We start from the raw sequence: 6552 nt of genomic DNA, 5'->3' as shown, positions 1-6552 counted from the left end.
ATTTCTTGGATTCCGGATCCAAGATAGCAGATTTGTAGTTAGTAGGCTCGTCCCCAGACTCGGCTACTAATAAGACTTCGGGACCATCTAGATGACATAAGTATCTAGAATTTGGTACGGGAGTCCTACTACTTCTGTGAACGCTTGTGTTCACGTCTGATGTGTCAGCAACAACAACTTGTTGATCAGGCTCTCCAACTTCCTCAGCAGTTGGTTGTGGTTCTTGAATTTCTTCAAGATCAACAATGTTACTTCTAGTTCCTTGACTAAGAAATTCTTCTTCAAGGAAGTAGCCTTTCCTCCTGACAAAAATCGTATTTGTATCAGGATGAAAGAAGTAATAACCGCTCTTGTAATAGTATCTGACGAAAATAACTTTTTCGCCGCGGGGATCAAGTTTGTCATCAGACTCACTTGTGATGTAAGCATCACATCCCCATACTCTAAGATAAGACAATTTGGGTTTCTTTCCCTTATGCCATATCTCATATGGAGTTTTATCTATCTTCTTAGTTGGAGCTAGATTGACAATGCGGGCGGCGGTCATAAGGGCGTAACCCTAAAAGGAGTAAGGCAAGTTAGTTCTACACATCATTGATCGAACCATGTTTAGCAAAGTTCGATTTCTCCTCTCGCTCACGCCATTAAGTTGGGGTGTGCCAGGTGGAGTGAGCTGTGAAACAATTTCATGCTCTTTTAGATGAGTGATGAACTCTGTGCTGAGATACTCTCCACCTCGATCTGATCGAAGTATCTTAATGGTTTTATCAAGTTGTTTTTCCACTTCGCTTTGAAACTCTTTGAACTTTTCAAAAGTTTCGTGCTTGTGTTTCATAAGATACACATAAGCGTATCGACTATAATCGTCGATAAAAGAAACGAAGTATCTTTCATGGTTTCTAGTCATGGTTCTGAAAGGTCCACATACATCAGTATGTATGAGTCCTAACAGATCACTTGCTCGTTCACTTTTATTAGTGAAGGAGTCTTTGGCGAGTTTACCAGCTAAGCAAGACTCACAATTGTTGAAAGAGTCCGGTCCTGTGGATTCAAGAATCCCTTCGGATTGGAGTCTTTTAACTCTTGCCTTGCTTATGTGGCCAAGTCGGCAATGCCATAGAAAAGTATCATTGACGCTAGTCTTGATACGCTTTGAAAGATGATATACGTTATTGTCAGGTTGAACATCAATCTCATAAATACCATTTCGAGGTTTAGTCTCAAAATAAAAGATATCATTTAGGTAAGCAGAAATAGTCATGCCATTAAGAACATACTTAAATCCTTGTTCAAACAACAATGAAACTGAAATGATGTTTCTGGTCAAGCCAGGAGCATACAAACAATTATTTAAAGAAAAAACTAGGACAAGTAAAATGAAATACTCCAGTTGCCAGAGCTGGTTGCCAGAACTGGTACTCTCTTCCCATCTCCAACGATGAGTTCCATGCTGCCTTTATTCAGTTTCCTCCACTTCTCAGGCTCCTGCAAGACATTAATGATGTGGTAACCACATCCGGTATCAAATACCCATGTGTTGCTAGATACAGTGAAAAATTCAATAACGTATATGGAAATACCTCCAGAAGAGCCTTCACCATCGGCTCTCTTCTTCTTGATCTCAGCAAGGTACTCGGGGCAGTTTCTTATCCAGTGCCCCATTTGGTTGCATTTGTAGCACTTGCGCTCCTCAAAGGGCGGCGACTTTTTCTTTGCAACTACCTTGTTAGTGTTGGTGGCAACATTGGCAGCAATAATAACTTTCTTCTTGCTTTTTCCCTTAAAACCCCGATTCTTTGGTTTTGGCTTTTTAACACCAGCAGATCGAATCATCAGAACTTGATTGGTCCTAGAAGGAATGTTCATCTCAGTCGTCTTGAGTATGTTATGAAGCTCCGGCACTGTCTTCACCCAACCATTCATGTTGAAATTCATTACGAACTGGTCGTATGAGTTGGGGAGAGAGTTGAGAATGAAATCCGATGTCATCTCATCGGGCATGGGATAATCAAGTTTCTTGAGCTGATCATGTGCCCCTTCATCTTAAGAACATGAGCACTGACGGGTGACCCCTCTGCCATCTTGCAACTGATGAGTTGTTTCATGGTGTCGAAACGTTCTTGACGGGTTTGTTTCTGGAACATGCCCTTGAGTTTCTCAAGCATCTCATAGGCACCAAAGTCTTCCAAGCCTTTAGCAAGCTCAGAAGTCATGGTGGCTAGCATAATACAGGAGACCTCAGCCGAGTCATCCTTATGCTTGTCAAGAACTTTTCGTGCAGCGGCTGTGTTGTTTTCAGGCTCGGTTGGAACTGGTCCATCGAGAACATACAGGCGCTTTGCCATGGTCAGAACAAGTCTCAAGTTGCGGTGCCATTCGATGAAGTTGGTACCGTTCAGTTTATCCTTCTCAAAGATAGTCTTAAGGGCGTAGGGTGAGTATTCGTTTGACGACATCTAATTAATTAAGCAAAAGTAAATTTAATTAGTATTTTCGACGTTGTAGTCCTATTATTAATGACCCAATAACATTAATTAATTAGAAGTATGAGAATCTAGCTTCCAGTTATTAAAGGCAGCTGTAGCACACAACATTAATAAGTGGTTAGGCAGACTGACAACGATTGCCAATTGTGAATAGAGCATAACTCTTGGTTATGAGGCCTATAGAGACAACGATTGTCTGTATAGATACGTTTAGCCTCATCTTTACCAACTTTAAGTCTCCAGACACCTTTAGCACGTAAAAGGAGAGTAAAGTAATAGTTGTCCTAGTACTGTGACGTGTGAAAGGGCCGGATGTGTCAACGAAACGCTTTCACCTTGATGGGATAGGCTAGAAAACAAGTGAGGTGCTTTAGCTCCAAACACTCGAAATTTCGCAGTATGCCTCAAGTGTGACTTGTAGTAGGATTGGCATAAACTATTGGTTTTAAATTGGGATAAATTTAAACTACCAAATAGAGTAAAAGTCAAATTTTACTGTATTTATTATCGGGACGAATAGATGAACCCTTTCATCTCTCAGGACACTTAGTTTTAGATAACCTATTAAAAAACTAAGTTTGTCGCGATATGACTAACCAATTTTAAGTTAATAGAAAATAACTTATTAGTTTTGGAAATCAAAACGTTTTTAATTTGCAAAACATAATTGGTTAATAAAATGTTTATTTTTCAAATTTATTTGGTATTAGGTTGGTGATATTATAATCCTATTATAAACAAACCAAGCAACCACAAATAGCAAATAACAAAAAAAAATGCAAATCCTTATGGCCAAAGGTTGATCGGTCTCACTAGAGCCAATTAGGGAGACCGATCGGGTCAAGGGGTTCACAACACAAACAACCACAAGGATGGACTTCTCCGTGCATCCCGTCGTCTTGTCCGAACTCCCACTAACTCCAAAATGTCCTCGAGCTCGTCCTCGGTTATCTTCGCGTCTTCTTAATTACAAATTTATAAACTAACATAATATGTCCTATTACAAATTTGAACCATCTTTATGGCCAAAGAAAACAGAAAATTAAATAATAACCTTTTTACAACTTTTGAACCAACTATATAGCCAAAAATAAGCTCAAACACCAAACACAACCAAACAAACACATATGTCGGGGCCGGATTTACATATTCAAAATAAACGAATTTCGGGTCGTTTTAACTTGGTCAAATAAAATAAACAAAACTTTGACCAACTCAAAATCACACGAAAATAAATCTAGATCTATAAACTTTAAACGATTTAAAGTTTAAGATGTAGATCCGGTTTTAAACGAACCGGGATCGACTCGTACGTTGTAACCTCGGCTCTGATACCACTGTTGGGTTTCAACAGTGGTTCGGAACGAAAACGGATAAAGCTATTAAACCCGTTTTGGTTAATAATTCGTTTCGATAGTTATTAATCAATATTAATAAACAAATATATAAACGAGTTATAAAAACGCAGCGGATATAAATGATTTAAATGAACCAAAAAAACGGAAACCCGAACCCGGATCCGATTACAACAATACGAGTACGATTAAACGAATAAATAAATCAACCATAGTAAAGATGTCGATATACCTCGGTTATACACAAACCGGGAAGACACTGAGGGTTGACGAGAGATGCTAGGATGACACAATCCAAGATCCAACTCTTCCGGCAGGCGAACGGCGGCTGACAGCGGCGGCGGACGGCGGCTGTGCAACAGGCGGCGGCGGCGGACGGCGGAGAACAGTAGAGAAAGCAGTAGACGGCAGCTAGGACAGCAAGACAACAACTCCTCAGCAACACAACAGCAGCAGCACCCAAAATCTTGTTCGCCAGAAAAACGGGGCTCGCCGGAGAAGAAGAACCAGGTCGCCGGAAAACCGATTTAGGTGTTTAAACAGTACCGGAGCTCGTGGTGGTGTTTGTAGTGACTAAAAGGATGTGCGGCGGTGGCTGTGTGGTATCAGCGGCGGCCGGAATGGGCTCGCCGGAAAACGGGTGGCCGGATTTCGGCGCCGAAGTTCTTGTATGTGTTAGGGTTTGTAATTATTTCAGGTTACCATAAATAGTATAAAGCTTATGTATTTATAGTAAACATGGTTTAGGGTTTAACAATTAAACCAACTTGGGCTTGAGCCCAAATAACCAAACAAAGCCTTTTAATCAATATCAAGTCCATCTAATTTATTGTGTCGGGCCTAATTAACATTTAAGTAGGCCATTATCTCGTCACCCCCGGTGTAACTCAGTCCGGGTCACATTCGGGTCGGTCGCGTTGACTTGACCCGAACCGACCATTAAATCCAACAAAATAGTTACTTTACACAAACTTAATAGAAACTTTTAACGAAAGCTAATGTTATGACTCAAATCTTATCTTAAATATATATTAACGAAACCTTTAAAAGCTCTATGGTTGCTTCATACTTTCTCTCAAGCCACCAGATTTCTTTATTTGTAAAAAAAGACTTCGTATGCATTTGATCCGAGTTCACGGGTGTAAGTCTCACAAAACCAAATAGCCCTTAAACGTGTTTAAATATATTATATTATATTTTGAGAAAACCTCCATAGCCATCCAACCAGAGTGGTGACGGTAAGAAAACATTTTATATACATGTTCAAATATTTTTTTTACCTTTTTTTTCTTTTGATTTAATATATTATATTTTGTTACAATTCTTCATTATTCAGTTGTACCAAATGGAATCCCGTTCATACTCGATTATAATTTTATAAAGCACAATCACTTCTGGGTAAACCTTTTACACAGTGCGTTTTATACTTAAAAAAAATTCACGTGCTATATTTTATTACATGTTGCCAATTAGATAATTATATAATTTTTAGCGAAAAAGTTATATTATCTGTTTTTCAAAAAAATATTTAATATTCTTTTGGAGTTATACTTTAGAACTTATTTTTAGAGCACCATTCTTTTATATTTGCATTTCATATTTATTTAAGTTTCTAGCAAAAATAATTCAGAGTCCGAATGCTCTCTCTGCTACTAGCAGAGTACGGTCAAGAACATGCATGAACAATAGAATTACCTCATTAATCGCCTTTGGCAGCTCATTCAAGATTGTTGCAAAATAACCACGACAAGAAATTAACGATCTACAAAGAACCTTGATGAAGGCTTGCCTCCAAAGGAAAGAAGTTAAACAAGCGGCTTGTTACAGTCATATAAAAAAAGAAACTAAATTGTTTAAAGTAATTTTTTTCTTTATAATTTTCAATACATTTTATAAAACTTAGAAACACAATCACTATATTTTACTTTTACTTAAATTTCAATGTAAAAAAAATAATTGTGTAAAACTTATACAAGTTGGTTTCTTTAGAAAATTTGAATGAGTCAGGATTTAAAAAAAACTTACATCTAAATGTAGATAAATCCAAACACATGTAACAGAGTATTTGAATTAACTCAAAACATTATGTTTTGTGTTTTAACAACAAACTAACTTACTCCTAGATATAGGTGCAAACAAGCCGAGCTACTCGTGATTGGATCGTGAAAAAGCTCAATTGAGCCGAGCTTGAACGAGCTCGAGCCTAAAAGTAAGCTCGTTTGTATAAGCGATTGGAAAGAAACGCTCAACTGTGGCTCAATTAGTTCAAATTCTTTAAGAAGCGAATGCTATGGAATATTACATTCTTGTAGCAGCCACCGAGGATCTAAAACCGCAATCCCTTTTGGGGGCCAAATACCTCCGATCTCTACCGTAGGTGCCAAAGAAGAATGAGAAGAAGCTCGAAAAAGAGCAATCGGCAGCGATGACAGTCTCTTTCCTAGGGTCAGACTACTTCATAAGATCAGCAGTCTAGCCCAGACGGTGGAAGAGCCAGGGGATGATAAAAAATAGCTCCCGTTGACGGAAATATAGCTCGACGCCAGAATGATAAAAAACTTCACACCTCCCGTTCTTCATACTTTTTCAATATGAAAAAAAAAATGAAAAATAAAAAGGTTGTCTTATTCAAAAAAGTTTTGCCCGAAGACAAAAAGTTGACCCACTTCATTCGCTGGTCGAATCATCCTCGCTTCGCGGGAACAACAAAA

This window comes from Bidens hawaiensis, unplaced genomic scaffold (assembly GCF_021521415.1).
Source record: "Bidens hawaiensis isolate Kalapana, Puna unplaced genomic scaffold, B.hawaiensis_p1.1 tig00028094_1, whole genome shotgun sequence".
Classification (NCBI taxonomy): Eukaryota; Viridiplantae; Streptophyta; class Magnoliopsida; order Asterales; family Asteraceae; genus Bidens; species Bidens hawaiensis.
Note: the sequence above shows the minus strand (reverse complement) of the source record.